We start from the raw sequence: 20,226 nt of genomic DNA on the forward strand, positions 1-20,226 counted from the left end.
ATCTATTAGAGTGTAGTGGTCCGCTAGTGAGAAATAAGATTAGTCTGTGAGCTGGCACTGGCATAGACTTGATGGGCCAAACAGCCTCATCTATGTCATCAGAAAACAGTGTGGGATCTGTTCACCACATTACTATAATTCATGGTAGATTTTCCTGCTTCAGCATTGGTGTCACAATGCAGAGTACCACAACTCTATGCTTACTACCATCGTGCTGTTCCAACCTTGTGGAGTTTTCTGAGGTTGACTGTAATTGGCCGCATGTGGGAGGCCTGAGCAAGTTCTGCAGAAAATAAGATCCATCATTAGACTTGAAGGATTGGTCAATATCGAAAACCAGGGATAATCTAAGTATAAATAACCACAGAGGACGAGGAGTCACGTGGTCCGATTAATATTCTCTCTGCTGGGGGAGATCCGTCAATATGGTGTCCTTGAACGACTGAGTCCTGGCTTCTCCTGAGCCTTGGATTGACATGACAAACATTGCCTATGAAGCCTACACCAGGTTCGTGTGCACAGACTGACCCACTTGCTCACTAATCGAGGGAAAGTCAGCAGGAACCAAGGACCTTGACTGTCACAGGCAGTGCAATCTCAACGCCACAGGCAACTAAAGGGTTTCTTTGCAACCGAGTCACTCGGAACCCAGCTGTCCAGCTGATCTAGAGACTACTGAGCATTATTCTTTGAGTGCAGTTAGGTAGGTATTCCGGGATCTACAGTTATTGATTGGTATTTAATGGTAGGCATAACCATCTCTTCTACCACCATAACTAGGAAGTGTAATTTGGTGCTTCAACATTAGAATATATCAGAAAGATTGCTAGCTTGTTATTATTTGTTCTGTTCCTCCGTGAGTTGGTATGGATGTCTGTAAGAACTTCATGTTGATGCTGGCTTGTTTTTTTTTAGCTTTTGCTGCTCTGCTGGCATCTTGGAAATGCTTCAATTTTAGCTTGCTTTATGGTCAATTAAAAAGCAGTGTTCAGCTGGGAGAGACTAGTGGAGTATGAAAGGCTACTGAGAATGCAGTGTTCAGCTTGAAGAGAAATATAACACTAAGGTAGAGTACCTTCTTTTTCCTCTGCAGTTAACCCCTGAGTGAAGTGAGTGAACAAGGAGAGTGTGATTCTGCTACAAACCGGCTCTGCAGCGCTATATTTCAATATGAAGCATGGAAGCATAAATGGCACCTGGTATACGTGTGGATTGCCCATATCCTGAGAAATGAACAAAGTAAAATATTATGAGGGACTGTGCAGATGCAACAGTCTCAATGTAAGATCAATTCAGCCTATCTCATCCTCTCACCCCAGTCACACAAATTCTTTCCATCTTTGACACTTCACCAGCACCCTTTCAAATGCTGCAATTGAATTGTCCTGCACCATCGGTCCCTGTTGTTATTCCTGACTGTAACCACTTTCAATTTTTTACATTTCACAACAAAGTTCAAAGTAAGTTTATTAACAAAGTACATTCATGTCACCACATGCAACCCTGGAATTCATTTTCTTGTGGGCGTTCACAGTAAATACAAGAAACACTATAGAATCAATGAAAGACAGTCCCCAATAGGACCGACCACAATCAATGTGCAAAAGACAACAAACCATAAAATGAGAAAAAAGCATCATAATAATAATAATAATAATAATAATAATAAATAAATAGCAAGAAAATGAGTTGTAGAGACCTTGAAAGTGAGTCCGTAAGTTGTGCATACAAGTTCAGTGATGGGGTGAGTGAATTTGAGTGAAATTATCCCCTCTGGTTCAAGAGCATGATGATTGAGGAGCCATAACTATTTCTGAACTAGGTAGTGTGGGTCCTGAGGATCCTGTACTTTCGTCCTGAGAAGAGAGCATGACCTGGATAATGGGGGCGTCCTTGATGATGGATGCTGCCTCCCTGCGACAGCACTCGTTATTGATATGCTCAATGGTGGGGAGTGGTTTATGCATGATGGACTGGCTGCATCCACTACTTTTTGTAGGCTTTTCCATTCATGAGCATTGGTGTCTCGATACCAGGCCGACTAGTCACTGCGCACATTTACAGAAATTTGTCGATGTATTAGGTGACATGCTGAATCTTTGCAAACTTCTAAGAAAGCCGCAGTGCTGCCATGCTTTCTTTGTGATGGCACTTTCATGCTGGGCCCTGGACAGATCCTCTGAAATGATAATGAAGTTGCTGACCCCCTGCATCTCTCATCGCCCAATAAGGATTGGCTCATGGACTACCAGTATACTCCTCCTGAAGTCAATGATCAGCTCCTTGGTCTTGCTGATATCGAATGAGCGGTTGATGATGTGGCACCACTCGGCCAGGTTTTCAGTCTCCCTCCTATATGCTGAATCATTGCCACATTTGATTCAACCAGCAACTTAAATATGGCACTGGACTTGTGCTTAGCTTCACTGTCATAACTATAGTGTGAGTAGAGCAGGGGGCTAAGCACCCAGCCTTGTGGTGCACCTGTGCTGATGGAGCTTGCACAGATGTTGTTGCCATTCTGATCTAACTGGGGTACCAGTTGGACAATGAGGTATTGAGGCCCAGGATTTGAAGCTTATTGATTCATTTTGAGGGGATGATAGTATTAAGTGCTGAGCTGTAGTCAATGAAGAGTATCCTAATGTGTGCATCTTTACAGTCCAGATGTTCTGGGGTTGAGTGAAGAACTAATGAAATTGTATCTGCTGTTGACCAGTTACAATAGTGGACAGATTGGAGCAGATCCAAGTCGCTTCTCAGGCAGGAGTTGATAAGCTTCATCAGCAATCTCTCAAAACACTTCACCACAGTGGATGTAATTCCTGCCGGCCCATAATCATTGAGGCAGGTTGTTATGTTTTTCCTAGGCACTGGTATAACTGAAGCCTGCTGGAAGCAGATGTGTACGTCAGACTGTTGAAAGGAGAGGTTACAGATATTGGTGAAACTCTCACCATTTGATCAGCAGAGATCTTTAGTACTTGATCAGGTACCCTATCTAGGCTGGATGTTTTCTGCGTGTTCACTATCTTGAAGGACGCTCTTATCTTAGTTTCAGAAACAGAAACCACCGGGTCATCAGGGCTGTGGGTGTTTGCAAAGGTGCTTCCATGGTTTCACAGTCACAGACATTGAGCATGTTGTCACCTGTGTCACTTGTATCAGTTTGTAGGAGGTGAGAGCATTCAAGTCCTGCCAAACTGTCGAGCATCCTTCAGTGATTCAAATTTGGTTCAGAATACCCAGACTTGAGATGGCTTTCTAGAGATCGCACCTGGACCTCATATTTTGCTTGGTCACCAGAGCTGAATGCCTCTGATCTAGCCCTCAGAAGATTGTGGGTCTCATGGTTCATCCAATGCTTCTGGTTGGAGAAGATTCTGAATGATTTTGTGGAGACACTCATCTAAAACTGTTTTTATAAAGTCTGTGACAAGCATGGTGTACTTATTCAGATACTTTGAAGAGACTTTGATTATGGCCCAGTCCACCAACTCGATGAAATCCTGCAGCCGCTCCTCTCCCTCCCATGACCACCTCGTGTGGACCGAAAGGACTGCATGTGCCCTTTGTTTCATGGAATCCTGGTTAACCCATTCCGTATCTGATGCAGTGATTCAGATCAACGGGTTTACTATACACCATCAGGATACAGTTGAAATCAGAAGTTTACCTACACTTAGGTTGAAGTCATTAAAACTCATTGTTTAACCACTCCTCAGATTTCATATTAGCAAACTATAGTTTTGGCAAGACGTTGAGGACATCTACTTTGTGCATGACACAAGTAATTTATCCAACAATTGTTTACAGACAGATTATTTCACTTTTAACTGACTATATCACAATTCCAGTGGGTCAGAAGTTTACAAACAAAATCAAAAGAAATCAGCCAAGACCTCAGAAAAAAAAAATTGTGGACCTCCGCAAGTCTGGTTCATCCTTGGGAGAAATTTCCAAACACCTGAAGGTACCACGTTCATCTGTACAAACAATAGTTCGTAATTATAAACATCATGGGACCACGCAGCCGTCATATCGCTCAGGAAGGAGACACATTCTGTCCCCTAGAGATGAACGTACATTGGCACGAAAAGTGCAAATCAATCCCAGAACAACAGCAAAGGACCTTGTGAAGATGCTGGAGGAAACAGGTAGACAAGTATCTATATACACAGTAAAACAAGTCCTATATCGACATAACCTGAAAGGCTGCTCAGCAAGGAAGAAGCCACTACTCAAAAACCGCCATAAAAAAGCCAGACTACAGTTTGCAAGTGCACATGGGGACAAAGATCTTACTTTTTGGAGAAAAGTCCTCTGGTCTGATGAAACAAAAATTCAACTGTTTGACCATAATGACCATTGTTATGTTTGGAGGAAAAAGGGTGAGGCTTGCAAGCCAAAGAACACCATCCCAACCATGAAGCATGGGGGTGGCAGCATCATGTTGTGGGGGTGCTTTGCTACAGGAGGGACTGGTGCACTTCACAAAATAGATGGCATCATGAGGAAGGAAAATTATGTGGATATATTGAAGCAACATCTCAAGACATCAGCCAGGAAGTTAAAGCTCAGTCGCAAATGGGTCTTCCAAATGGACGATGACCCCAAGCATACCTCCAAATTTGTGGCAAAATTGCTTAAGGACAACAAAGTCAAGATATTGGAGTGGCCATCACAAAGCCCTGACCTCAATCTGATAGAAAATTTCTGGGCAGAACTGAAAAAGCGTGTATGAGCAAGGAGGCCTACAAACCTGACTCAGTTACACCAGTTCTGTCTGGAGGAATGGAACAAAATTCCAGCCACTTACTGTGAGAAGCTTGTGGAAGGCTACCCAGAATGTTTGACCCAAGTTAAACTATTTGAAGGCAATGCTACCAAATACTAACAAAGTGTATGTAAACTTCTAACCCATTGAGAATGTGATGGAAGAAATAAAAGTTGAAATAAATCATTCTCTCTACTATTATTCTGACATTTTGCATTCTTAAAATAAAGTAGTGGTCCTAACTAACCTAAGACAGCAAATGTTTTCTAGGATTAAATGTCAGGAATTGTGAAAAACTGAGTTTAAATGTATTTGGTTAAGGTGTATGTAAACTTCTGACTTCAACCGTAGATCTATAGTCTCTCAAAAGCAGAGGTGGAGGAGTATGCCTCATGATCAACTCTTCTTGGTGCACAAATATATCAGTGCTATTTCAATTTTGCTCACCAGACCTAGAATACCTAGCAGCTAAGTGCTGTCCTTTTTACAAACTATGGGAGATTTCAGAGATCATTTTGGTAGCAGTATACATTCCACCTCAGGCCAATGTCAATCAGGCTTTAGATGATCTGAGCAATGGGATCAACATGCACAAAACAGTGTACCCTAACACCTTCACCATTGTTTTGGGAGATTTTAACCTAACTAGTCTGAAAAAAATCACTAAGCAAATACCATCAACAGATCACTTGCAATACTAGAGGAAACAACACACTGGAACATTGTTACACCACCATCAAGAACGCCTACCGTGCTGTTCCACACCCTCACCTCAGGAAGTCTGATCAGCTGGCTGTATTTCTACTCCCTGAGTACAGGCAGAGACTGAAGACTGCAGCACCAGTAGGAGGACCAAGAAGGTTTGGACCAAGTAAGCACAGGAGCACTTACAGGACTGCCTTGAACTGGTGGACTGGACTGTAGTCAGGGATTCATCTTCGAACATAGATGAATATGATGCAGTTGTTGCCAACTTCATTAAAATCTGTGTGGATGAGTGTGTGCCTACAAAGACTTACTGTACATTCCCAAACCGAAAGCTATGGATGAACCAGGAGGCACATCATTAGCTGAAGGCTAGATCTGTGGCATTCAAGTCTGGCGTCCCAGGCCTGTACCAGAACACCAGGTATGATTTGAGGATGGCTATTTCATGGGTGACGAGACAATTTCGAATGAGGTTGGAGGTGACATTGGATGTACAACAACTCTGGCAGTGTTTGCAAGACATTACTTCCTACAATGTGAAACCCAATAGCATGAATGGCAGCGATGCTTCACTACCAAATGAACTAAATGCCTTCTATGCCTGCTTTGAAAGGGAGAATATAACTACAGCTGTGACGATCCCTGCTACACCTGATGACCCTGTGATCTCTGTCTCAGAGGCCGATGTTAGGCTGCCTTTAAAGAGGGTGAACCCTTGCAAGGAGTTAGGTCTTGATGGAGTACCTGGTAAGCCTCTGAAAATGTATGCTAACTAAGTGGTGTGAATATTCAAGGATATTTTCAACCTCTCACTGCTAGGGCCAGAATTTCTCAATTGCTTCAAAATGGCAACAATTATACCAGTGCCTAAGAAGCTGCCTTACTGACTATCGCTTGGTAGCACTCACATCTACAGTGATGAAATGTTTTGAATTTGGTCATGACTAGACTGAACTCCTGCCTCAACAAGGACCTGAACCCACTGCAATTTGCCTATTGGCATAATAGGTCAATGGCAGATGCAATCTCAATGGCTCTTCACATGGTTTTAGACCCCTGGACGACACAAACACCTATGTCAGGATGCTGCTGATCGATGATAGCTCAGCATTTAATACCATCATTCCCACAATCCTGACTGAGAAGTTACAGAACCTAAGCCTCTGTACCTTCCTCTGCAACTGGATCCTCGACTTCCTAACTGGAAGACCACAATCTGTGCAGATTGGTGATAATATCTCCTCCTCACTGACGATCAATACTGGTGCACTTCAGGGATGTGTGCTTAGCCCACTGCTTTGCTCTCTCTCTATATCCATGACAATGTAGCTAGGCTTAGCTCAAATGCCTTCTATAAATTTGCTAATGATACAACCATTGTTGGTAGAATCTCAGATGGTGACAAGAGAGCGTACTACAGGAGTGAGATATGCCAACTAGTGGAGTGATGTCACAGCAACAACTTGGCACTCAATGTCAGTAAGATGAAAGAGCTAACTGTGGACTTCAGGAAGGGTAAGATAAAGGAACACATTTCAATCCTCATAGAGGGATCAGAAATGGAGCGAGTGAGCAGTTTCAAGTTGCTAGATGTCAAGATCTCTGAAGATCTAACCTGATCCCAACATATCGATGCAGTTATAAAGAATGCAAGACAGTGGCTATACTTCATTAAGAGTTTGAAGAGATTTGGTATGTCAACAAATACACTCAAAAACTTCTATAGATGTATCATGGAGAGCATTCTGACAGGCTTCATCACTGTCTGGTATGAGGGGGCTACTGCACAGGACCGAAAGAATCTGCAGAGGGTTGTAAATTTAGTCGGCTCCATCTTGGGTGCAGTACTCAGGACATCTTCAGGGAGCAGTGTCTGAGAAAGGCAGTGTCCATTATCAAGGACGTCCAGCACCCAGTGCATGCCCTTTTCTCACTGTTACCATCAGGTAGGAGGTACAGAAGCCTGAAGACACACACTCAGCGATTCAGGAACAGCTTCTTCCCCTCTGCCATCTGATTCCAAAATGGACATTGAACCACTGGATACTACCTCACATTTTTAATATATACTGTACTATTTCTGTTTTTGAATGATTCTTAATCTGTTCAATATAAGTATACTGTAATTGATTTACTTACTTATTTATTATTATTAGTATTCTATTTATTTTTTCTTCTATATTATGTGTTGCATTGAACAGCTGCTGTTGAGTTAACAAATTTCATGACATATGCTGATGATAATAAACCTGATTCTGATTCTCTTCATTGGCCTTACTTCTGGAGCCTTGCTCTTTAGCCTTTGCCTGTATGCAGGTAGGAGAAGGATAACCAAGTGTTCAGATTTCATGAAATTTGGTCTAGGCATGAAACAGAAGGTATTTCTAATTGTAGTGGTCAAGTGTCTAGGGACCTCTGGTGCCACAGGTGATATGTTAATGATAATTGAGGAGAAGTTTCTTCAGACAAGTCTAATTGAAGTCCCAACAATGATTTGAAAGGTGTTGAGGTAGGCAATTTCTAGTTTGCTGACGGTAGCTCTCAGTACCATGAATGCCTTCTTAGCATTTGTCTTTTGTGGTATGTAAACTGCAGTCAGGATCACAGAGCAGAACAGTTTTGTTAAATAGAATGTTTGGCAATAAATCATTAGATATTCACCGTCAGGGGAACGACAGTGTGACAAGATGGCTGTGTCTGAGCACCAGAAAGCTTATCATGGAACATAGAGACCCCCCCCCCCCCCCACAGCTTTTGCCTTCTCCAAATCAGCAGTCCAGTCTATTCTGTATATCAAGAAGACCTTGGGGCTTACTGATGTGAGCCATGTTTCCATGAAACAGAGAATTCAGCAATTTCTCATTTCGTTCTGATACAGTAATCCTGTGTTTAGGTCCTCAGTCTTGTTCTCTATTGACTGTATCTTTGCTAACAAGATACTGGATAGAGGAAGTTCCATGCTCTGGCACTTTAGTTTGGCTTGGAGCCCTCCCCTCCTCCCTCTCTTTCGGACCTGGCATTCTACCTTCATTTGCTTAAAGGTGCCATACCTGTGTGATTGAGTGTTAGGTCTGCCAAGTCCTTCATAAGATCAAAACATCACTAGTTCGTTAAGGAGGTTCAAAGGAAATTACAGGCTGCAAATTGCACTGAGAGTAATTCGGGAGAAGCATATTTGGAAGTTTGTAAGCTGCTCACAACACTTCACCAAGTTTCACTAACACCATGTGGGAAAATGCCAATTGCCGATTGCTTCCTTTCTATGTTTCATAGTTCTTGACTCCTTACTCCAAAAGGAACAGTTCGCTCTTTCTGCTCCATCTATATGTTTTATGATTTTAAATCTCTCCTGCACATGCTCCACTATCTCATCTGTTCCAAGTACAACTACAACTTCGCTAAGCTATCCACATAACCAACATCTTTTTTCCCATTTCAGTAGATCTCTTCTGAGACCTCTCTCAATCCTACATACATAACTCATAAAACGTGGCACCCAGAACTGGATAGAATATTTCATTTGTGGCTGAGCTAGTATTTGATAAAAATTTCATCGATACTACAGTGAAAAGAGAAGCTCAAAATTATCAAGGGCAGAGGAAAGCTCAGAGGCAGGTAAGAGATTTTGATTTTTGTGTGCATATAACTTTTAATTCTTTCACCGCACTTCCAGGAAACTTTCTATGGGAATGGACCTACAGAATCAACACAATTTGGTTTCATTTTTGTTTGACTTGTGCCAGTGATATTTTCAAATTCTTTTAGCAAATTGATATTTCATTTATCAGCCCAGAGTTTAAGTTTTGGGTGTAATCAATCATCTGAGTATACATTCTATTGCAGATATTCTGTTTATTTTCCTTGTTTATGTTTACACTTACCCAGTTAATGCTGAATATAAAATCTGCCTTGAATATGCAAGAAAGGGAAACATTTTAGAGAACAGCTTAAAACATGTACTTGAATTGCACAATACTTACTGATGGGGCTAACCTACTGCTGCTTGATTAATACAACACTAGACATCCCTGTCACAAAACTAAATATTTTATTCATGCCATCATGAATGATCCAACTGTAAATAACTGAAAATGCTTTTAAAATGCTACTCCAGAGCCAGATACAAGTTACTTTGATATAAAGGAGACAGTCAAGAAAAAAAAAGCTCAACAATATTCCAATTAGTGTTCTTGCTTATAGTAAAAACTGATATTTAGGAACTTCCTCAAAAGTTTTCGAATGGCACATTTAGCAGAAACTGTAGTAATGACTCATTTGATCAGGTTGTTACTTTGCTGATCTCACCAGTTTTAAGTTGACATTTCTCAAATCAATGCAAGAACTGAAGAAAACTGATTTGCCTTCAGTGGGATTTGTACTTGAAATTCCTAAGTCTTTTGAACTGTTTTGGGTGACTTCAAACAAAATTGTGCAGGAAAAGATGGGGGAACATTATAAAATATACTTTTAATCATTTTACTCTGAGGAAGCATTTCTGTAAATTATTTCATATTTTTACAGTCTTAAGCTATCTGTATTTGCTGTTTAGAGTAGAGAGGTTGCTTTCCATAATAGCAGCAAAATTAACAAGTCCTGAAGATACAAGTGGTGGGATTATAGAAGAGAAAGCTAATATAGCAAAACAAGCCTATAATTGGGAAATTCTACTTTGCTATTGTAATCTGAAGGGAAATTATTGAGTTTTATACAGATGATATTGATGTGATATCTAGATGTCAATTAAAAATGGACCAAGAAACTCTCTCTTGTTTAAGACAATATTTCTGTATTCTACACAACTGCATTTTATTTAAGGGCCATTGCAAAACATATTCAAGACTTCTGCATTAATGGTTGCAAATAGGAAATGAACACACAGAGGCCAGCAGAAATGTTCAATGATGTCAAAAGGTATATGACACCTATTTTGATGTTACTGACACAAAATTCTTTTGAGAATTTCTGCATCAAACAGGCCTAAATTGGAAAGTTGAAGTCTGTCTCACCTATGTGGTTATAAGGGAAGATAACCCCTCACATCTAACACTAATGCTTGCAATATTCTGAATCAGCAAAGCAGGTCCAGGTTCTTCTTCATCCCCTTCTCCTATGATCTGCTTTTTCCATGATCCAATGACAACTTGATTTTGTCTCCAAGCTATGCAGTGGCAGAAACAAGGGTGGAAAGAGCTATTGAGCTGGACAGAATGGAAATAGTCCACATGGCAGGATCCACCAATGCTTACCATGATGCCTGTCTATGCCTAAAGCTTCTCTGTACACCATGCCTGCTGTTTGTGCTTTTGAACACCTTGTCTTTGGCTTTGTACTGAACAAATTATCACTACCAAGGGCTTCAAACAGAAAATAGAGAAGAAAGCAGAGCTTTCACTGAGATTTTCACATTTCATTACATACAAATATATTACCAGAGGTTAAGACCTATGCAATGCCACTTAATAAATAGAACATAATATTTGTTATTATTCTGTAGAAAAACTATTGGAGTCTGTTGAAATCAAGTAACTGAATAGGACTTAACATGGATAAGTGTAATAATCCCAAGCCAATAAGTGTTTGTCAAACCTAACAAATTAATTCGAATTCTTTGAGAATTAAAATATCTAGCTGATTGTGATAAAATGGCAAACACAAGCTATATTTTGAGTTCCATGAGAAATCTGTGACAAAGGTAAATGATCTTAATAGTATGAAAGTGCACTGAAGAATAATTATGTAACAAAGCACAAGTTAACAATAATTTGTATTGGGCACTTATGATTAAAAATGTATCTCAGGGTCAAGTATTTCACTGTTTGCATGGGCCAATTAGTCACTTTTCTTATGATTGCAAGACTCTGTTGGACATTGTTAATGTGGAATGCTGCAAGTCTGATTCACTGATTAATCGGCAAATGGCGGGAGCACTGCACAGCCTCAGTCAGAGCGAGGACTAGGCCCCAAGCCACAGTACTGGCTGTTTACAACTGCCCAGGAGAGAGGCATAACGCTGTTTCATTTGGCTGTATTCATTGGCATTCATGCATGGTTGCATGTCAATTAAACCTGAACTTGAATAAATAACATAAATTTTTATTAGAAACATTAAATCACATTGGGAAGCATGATAACTCTAGGCAAGATAAACATTAAAAGAGGTTATGGAGGCTTTCAAAGAAACAACTGGATTACAACTATTGGGAATGTTACATTGTATAGATTAGTGATAGGAAATATGATTTCAAATTAATCTTTAAAAGTTGTGAATTAAGAAAATAAAATCTAGATTGAATAGTTGACTAAATATTATGAACATAGTCATTGAGTATGAAACTACTGCAAAGGCAAATGAAACATTGTTGAACTAAATACTTTCAAAGCAACAAAGACTAATGGGAAGATAGCAGTGAGACATGAACTATTCAAGGCTAAAGGGGTTAGCATTTTTGTAAAAGGTACCATTGCAATAAAATACATCTATGTTTTCTAATGAACACATTCTATTTGTTGAGTTTGTAAATTAGTCAGAGGTGATGCTGAATTAAATGATAAAGAAAACTAGGTGAAGCACTCATGTCTACTCATTTGTATTAAAATCCTCAAGACTATATTCTGGCACTGATTGCAATAATCCATTGCATTCCAGGAATAACTGAGATTACTTCACATTACCATAGATCTCACACTATCGGTCAAGTTTGCTTACAGTTCATCTCATAAGTGAAGTGGTATGAAATTCAAAAGTTCTTCAGAATAGTCAGAGAGTTTTGACTTAAAATGCAATTCATGTACAAATTTGTGATTATACACAAGGCAAAAATAATTAATAAGTCAACAAAAATGTGATTTAGATGACTTTTGCAATTACATTAAGATATTCACAAGCAATAGAGTGTTTTTAATTCATCCTCTAACCAGTGTGCCCCTTATGGAATTACAAAAGAATGCATCTGCATGATCTAGTGCCGACATTCATGGTTAATTGATTCGCATTACGCAGATGGATAGTGGAGCAACATTCCACTCTGTTGGGAAATCTAGGTTTGGGTCAGTGCTGGTGAAAAACCAAATAGCAAGTGTTCAACAGTTCATAAGAACTTAAGCATCTGAGAATCTCTCCTTAAAACATTGATAAAGAAAATAAAAAGCCCAGTCAATGCTGGAGTTATTTTTAACTCAAATTTTCATTTATAATGGTTAAGCTTGCTATTCCATTTACTTTTAAAGCAGCAGTATCCTACTTCCAAATGGGAACACCCAATTATCTGGCTTGTAGTTTACTGTTACTAGAAATGACATCAATGAAGCAGTGAATGTAGTAATTCAGGCTTTGGCTATACGGAATGCCGGGAGCAATGAATTGGGAACCTAGACCTTGAGGTGTGCTGGGATCATATCTAACATGTACTGTAATGAAACATAATATTTCAACAATTTGTAGGGAAGTTTAAATTGCTCACATTTTAAATGGATTGTCCTTTAACTACTTAATTAACTTCTCAATGGCAGATTCAAGATAAAAGCAATGTTAACAAAGACTGAAATAGTAGTGCTACTTCTACACAATTGTTTTAGGAACTATGATTCAAATTTTACAGCGAAGATACTGCTTCTTGCATGTGGAGTTATTTGCTAAAAATTGCAAATTGATGGTTCATTTTTTAAAACGGTGTCATATACAAGTCGGCAGTGTGATAATGAAAACAATCTGGATTGATTTAACAGTTGACGTCTTAAATTTTGATGGCAGACAATGGGTCAGAAGGACCTTGACATGATCTGCACTGATCATGCTCCGCTGCTCTCAGCTTCCTGCAGATCCTGCGGAAACACCATTCACACAAGTGAATAGGCTTTCGATGCCACGTTCTGCTGAAGCGATTGAAGCAGAATGTGACTGCTTCCAAGAGAATTCTCAGCCAATGTGCCATCTTTTGGGAGAAATAAAAGAACATTGATTGTATCACCAGTCTGTGTTTCATAGTACCAATGGTTTCTATTGACACACAATGGCTGAATTTGAAAATATTACTATTTCCAGGGCTTTAATATTACGATCCTTCCCTGATTGTTCTAAGCAAGTGGTGATGGCTATCAATTACTTTAGTTAGAATCATAAGAAACTTTTTTTTTAGGTACTAATTGGTGAACATAGCAGGGACTAAAGGCTTGTTTATATGCTGTTTGACTGTGACTCAAGAACTTGGATGAACCAGCTGACTTTTTACACAAGCTTTCTAGCTACACACAAGAACCATTGATTTACCATATTTGTTATGTGTTGAGCTGACCAACTCGGCCATCCTCTGTAGGGAGGTAATAAAGTGGATGCCAAACGCTTTATCTCAGGCAGGAAATAACTTTAGATTACTCTTCCATACCTCCCAATGGCCAATTTCAGAATCGTTTTGACAGAGGTCCAGAAGCAGGTCACTTGGTAAATTTCATTGTGGCTGGGTAGCCACCAATGAGGAGACGACATTTTAAAATGTATCAGTAGTGCAATAAAGTAAGGAAAATGTATGAGATGGTGGCTTTATCTAATTGCCATTTAACATTCAAAATTGTATGATTTATTTAGAATAACTGATTCTATTGCTTACAATTCAAAAATTTCCAATGGCGTTCATCTTAGCTTAAGAATTCAAGCTAAAGCCTGTCTAGGTTAAAATTGTTACAGCTGCTGTAGGTTTACAATATTTCTGAAGAAACATTATCTTCAACTTTCACCTGAGGTGGCCTGAGAAAACATGATTAATAATTAAATTTTGTTCTGTTTGTATCTCAGACCAATCCCCGTATTAGGCCTGAAGCCAACATCATTATTGAAGCTGGGGAAGGAGGGCTTTATCAGCAGGGGCATTCATTCCAAAGTGAAACCTGTCAAAAGCCTTATTTAATTTATAAATCAGTACTTATTCCAAACTGCAGTTGATACATGCTAATTGTTTAGGTATAAATGCAGCAGCTCCTTGAAATAAAGTTTTAAAGATATTATAAATGGAACGATGCATGATCGAACAGTTTGCCTGCGGTTTCAAAGCAGACACACTATCTGAAGCTGGTGCTACACACTGACATAGCTGCTGATTCTCCAATGTTCAATGCCAAGAAAGAGTATTGCATTTCTAATGTAAGCTGCACGATCAAGGACAGGTACTGAGCAAAGATTAGATGGTTACCCACAGGCGGGCAATAAAGCCAGAGCATGAGGTCTTCAAAGTCTTTCTCAAGTGACTTCCGTCAGTTAGGTTAGAAGTAGCACTACTAGGATTCTGCGAGCAGGTGGGAAAAGGGGTGTAGAAGGCAGGCAGTTATTAATCAGTAAAGAAAGAGAAGATACAGTAAAAATATTGTCATAATTACCAGCTGTGGCTGCTAAATATAGAACTTGTGAACTGAGATTGTAATTAAGATTGCCATCAAAAGGATGTTCAGAATAACCATGTGTAATACCCTGGTTCATACTTTTTAACTGTTATGCTGCTGCAAGCTGCTTGTCTGGGTTACTGCTGAAGATAAGAGATAGGGGAATAGTGAGTGGTACAAAAAGAAATAAACATTTAGTGAGCAGCAGTTCTGTGGACAAAAACACCTTGTTAAAGAGAGAAGACAGAGGAGAATGGCCAGACTGGTTCAAGCCGACAGTAGAGGCGACGATAACTGAAATAACGATGCATTACATTAATGGTGTGCAGAACAGCATATCTGGATGCACAGCAATTTGAGCCTTGAAGTGGATGGGCTACAGCAGCAGAAGACCATGAACATACAGTCAGTCGACACTTTATTAGGTACAGGAGTTACTTAATAAAGTGGAAACTGAATGTATATTGAGCTTAAACTCTAAATTTAGTAAGAACTACTCAACTGAGAAGAGAATGGCTTGGTACTTTGTCATATTTTGGGATACTAACACTGGACCCAAATTTCTGTGATCACCGATCCTGTTCTAAAATTACATTTGCCACACCTCAACCAACTAATTTCTTGTTTACTGGTTGCAGACCAGACTCCAATTTCCTATCCTTGAACCAGATCCAAACAGACAATTTTAAAAGATTAGGACCCTAAGTCAGCATTCCCAATGTTCTGTAATACATTTTTAGGTAGCCAAACGTTGCCAGTTCTATGATGAAAAGGCCAAGACAGAAAGACAGATCATTAACATATTTTTGGATTAGAAAGGGTTTACTGAAAATGAAAAATTCTTATTTATTGTTGGAGGAGCAAATAAAAGGTTCCGGTAACTTCAACTAAAGGGACACCATTTTGTTATATAAAGATCTGAGTTGGAAGGGGCCTTTATTTCCCACAAAAAGTTCAATCCACACAAGCTCAAAGGTTTCTGAAAACCTCAGACAGATAAAAGAATGCACCATTTAGTTTTCCTGTCATGTTACTCAAGAAGAATTCAAAAGTAGATATATTACTATCTGTTGGTTTTAACTTACATTTCCTCCTGCCTTCTTGAGGACTAATTAGCCAAACATATCCAGCTGGGCAACCAATAATTTAATCATGGGAGATGGGTGCATGCCCAATCACTGGGACAGAAGAAAATGATCTCCTTCTAAGTAATAACTGTTTAAATTTTGTAACAAAATACCTTCATTACTGTAGTTTCAACTACTCGTCTATTATTGAATTTTATTCTTCGGTGACTACGGGAAAAATTTAAATCAACTTAACCAACTACCGACCTAACCCTCATGAACCATGACGAATGACTTCCAGCCATATAAGTTAAGGTATGACTCACAGTTAGTAAAAAGACATTGGCAGTCCAGGTGATCTCCAACAGGTTCATTTATCAATCCCTTTTAAAGCAAGCACACGAGATTGGAAATGCTGCATATTGGGGAATGGTGAAATAAGATAATTATCATTTCCAATGCAAACTTGGGAAGAGTTTGCTTTAACAGTAAACTGAATATACAGCAAATTCCACCAGTTTATTCCTCAGTTGTTTGTTCTAATATATCTTCATTTCTAGTTCTTGTAATGACTACTTTTTTTCTCCCTACAAGCTGAAAGGAGGTAAATTATTCAGGCAATATGTCAACAAAAGTACACAAAATGCACCCTGTGATTACCTCAATAATGCTGAATATAGTTATTTACAAGGCTGAAAGTGATCCTGCAGAATAAAACTACTAAACTATCTCTGTAATGTAAACTGCTTCATTCAGGGTCATCTATTGATCCACTCAGGCCAACTTATTTCCAAAGGGATAGTTTCTATGCTTCACTGTTTGAAACCTTTGGCACTTTTTGAATAGAAACTATATTGAAGACTGAGACACAACCTGGAACCCTTTGAGAGAACAAACCAGACTGCGGTTAACTGGAAATAAATATCAGGACACAAAAAAAAGAATGTTTGAAGGACCCAAAGATGCTTACTCTGCTTTCAAAAACACAGATAGTTAAAAAAAAAATCCTTTGGAACATCAACTGTCAATATAAGATATTTTTTACTGTTAACAGCAAACAGGGCAAGGTTGTCTGATTTCAGATCATGAAGTAGTACTAATGAATCAGCTAGATTATAAATGTTGAAATAATGCTGTTGGGAAACAATTAGACCTTAATAAATGTGTATACCTATGAGTCATTGGAATCATGTTATGGACTGTAAAATGTTTAGTATGTGTAGCAAAATTATTCTTGAATTTAGTGTAGTGATGAATAAATTAAAGGTCAATTTAAATATCATAGATCATCACTCCTATGGTCCATTCTCCTCTCCTAACAGATTCCTTCTTCTCCAGCCTTTACTTTTCCCACCTACATGGCTTCATCTATCGCCTTCTATCTAGCCTCCTTCCTTTCCCCCCAGCTTTTTATTCTGGCATCTCTCCCCTTCCATATCAGCCCAGAAGAAAGATCTTGGCCCGAAACATCGACTGTTTATTCATTCCCCTTGATACTGCCTTTCCTGCTGAGTTCCTCCAACATTTTGTGTGTGCTTTGGGCTTCCAGCATCCGCAGAACCTCTCATGTTTATGAATGAAAACAGGTTTTATTTTGTTTTCTCCATAATGAATTCTCTACAGTATTTCTATGTTGTTACAAGCTGTTTAACACCATGCATTTTCTGTTCAAATCGGGGAGTAGACAGTCTGGGTCATGTAGTCTTCAAGACCACTGCCAATGTAACTCCATGAACTTTCAACTGGAGCTGTGTTTCTGATAAGGGAAATAGCCTTTGCCCTCCTCTTCATCTAGTGGCCTAATGAAGCACGCGATTCCAGGCAGAACACTGCCTTATACTTGAGTTGTAGCCTTTTGTTTGGGTATCAAATATTCTAAAGTTACACTTGTCAAGCCAGACCAGGCAAGGATTGAAGTTAGTGTTTGTGAGTCTTCACTTTTCAAAAAGACCCTACTGGGTGAATTGTGCACACAGCATTTTTAATAGCAATGTTCTCTTGAAATAATTTCAGGCAGTCAATGAACAGCTATCAACAATGTAAGAACTATACAGGCAATGGATATCCGTTAATGGCATGCAAAAGCTATACAGATAGTGAAGGGAATCAGTAATGTAAAAAAATACAGTCAGACATTCAACGGTGTTGAGCAAAATAATTCAAGTGTTGAGCCAGCAATATGCGAAACCACAAAAATCAAAAGTTAGCACTGACGGCATAACCTTTTAGAAAAAAGTTATTTATTAATCTCTAGCCAGAATAAACAAGAATTCAAACAGTTAAAACTAGCATAACTAAGACTTTCTTAATTTAACAACCTTAAAGCAAAAGCAAATGGTTAGGCACCCTCACCCCAACCCTAACTTAAGAGGTGAGTTGGGCCAATTTAGAGAGAGAGACATTGTTTTTGTTATATCACATCAAATTTTGACTTCAAAAATATGAAAAAATGGTATTGCTCAAAAATGGGCATACGGCCCATCATGTTGGTTAAGTTAAAATTACAGCCTATGATATAAACAGAGACTTTATGTGGCAATCAATGTTTTATTGAGTAGACAGTAATGATTAATAGAAGTAGCTAAGAAGAAATGTGTTCTACTGAACTGTTGTGTAATCCTAAATGTTATTAAAGGAGATATCAGTCCATTTACTCATGTTCTCAGTTATCCCTTGTTATTATCCCTGATTCTTTAAAACTCCTTAATCAAAACAACCTGTTATTAGCCACTTTATATGTGTGTCCAAGTACAGTATTGCAACATTCAGTTCCTGTTACATTTGATAGGAATAATGGACTGCTTTTAAAAGATTGCCTTTAATACATTTAGGATTGTGAACGTTCAATAGAATGTACTTCTTTCAACAATATGAAGAACAATCTAATGTTACATAGTGAGCTTCAAAAAGTAAGATTAAGGAAAAAGTTTTAAAGTTATATATATATTAGTTAAGCAGTTAGTGTATAACTTTCTATATAGCATAAGTATTTTAATATTATAAATAATCCAATTAGTATATTTATTACAAGAAAAATGAACTTTGGTCTTGTAGAATTTTGATTTATTTTCATCTGAGATATTAAGACTTGATTATTGGCAATTAGAAGAGTACTATCAAATTTAAAACTTAAAAGAAAGAAAGTGAACTTTTCTACTAAATTTTGCTTACCCGAGAGTCTCAGACTGAGAATGGCATGAATGTCCTCGTATATGTGCTTAGGATTCTGCAAAATACAAAAAAATCACAAGTTGTTGAATCAAGTCTGAAATAACAAGGGAAGTGAGAAGTAAATAACAAACACATAACAATGAATTAGTTGAAATAGTCTTAAAAAGCATTATTCCATCCATTTGCACATCCAATATCTACTGATTGTTCTTTAACATCCAGGAAAGCACATTTCAATCTACCATATGATATAGGAGGACATTTGCAACATTCTTTGGAGGAGCTAGACGGGCAGTCCTATCTTCATTTCATTTCCTTAGTTATTCCAATTTATCTTTGATAGGTATTTAACCAAGTTCCCTTTCTACAATTACTTTTGAATCTCTTCTCACTGCCCTTTTAGATACTGCATTTCAGATCGCAGCAACTTATTGCTTTTGAAAGACGAGTCTCACCGCTGTACATTTTTTACTAGTTAATTGTGGAAACCACTTATCCTTATGTGGTGGTTCAGTCCGAAGTCTGTGGTCTGGTCTGCGGACTCCGGGTTTTCCGGCGGTCCCTTGCTGCGGTTGGACTTAACTAGAAACACCCGATGCTCATATTGGAACTGGGAATATAAGTGGCCCTGGTAGTGAGTGTGGTAGCCAGCCAGCCAGGTAGTAGTTGAAGTGGTCATTGTGGTATGGATTCAGCTGTTTCCTGGGCCAGCTGGCTGATTGATGCACCATCAATAACTCACTCTGAGATAGAAAGGCAAGATATTGGCTTTTATTGACTGGAAGAAGCAACAAGCAGAGGTTGACCACCATATGACATTCTGGAGACTGAGAGGCTGGGCTCAGGCCTCAATCGCCTTTATACCGGGGTCTATGGGAGGAGCCACAGGAGCAACCAGCAGGGGGGCATGTCCAGACAGGTATATGTAGTTCACCACACTGGCTGTCAGCCACTCTGAGCTAGGTAGGGATCTGGCTGCTTCTGTAGCCAGCCAAGAGTGCTGGCTATAATGGCTACTCGGAGCTACCCTGATGCAGAGGTGGAATTGTCTGTTGTTCCTTGGTGTTTGTCTCTTCCTGTCCTTGCCCCTGTGGGGTAAGTCTGGCTGTTCTGCTGATGCCCTGTGGGGAGAAT

At 39.1% G+C, this 20,226-nt stretch overlaps 1 protein-coding gene across 1 annotated transcript in view; it reads right to left on the bottom strand.

The window, feature by feature from the left end:
• The window catches only part of rbfox3a (RNA binding fox-1 homolog 3a), a 653,715-nt gene that overhangs the window by 630,635 nt on the left and 2,854 nt on the right, over positions 1 to 20,226 (bottom strand). Inside the window, exon 2 of the mRNA XM_059948617.1 lies at positions 19,093 to 19,147. The gene's annotated coding sequence lies outside the window, so the exon portion shown is untranslated. The remainder of the gene's footprint in view (positions 1 to 19,092; positions 19,148 to 20,226) is intronic.

This window comes from Hypanus sabinus, chromosome 23, assembly GCF_030144855.1.
Source record: "Hypanus sabinus isolate sHypSab1 chromosome 23, sHypSab1.hap1, whole genome shotgun sequence".
Classification (NCBI taxonomy): Eukaryota; Metazoa; Chordata; class Chondrichthyes; order Myliobatiformes; family Dasyatidae; genus Hypanus; species Hypanus sabinus.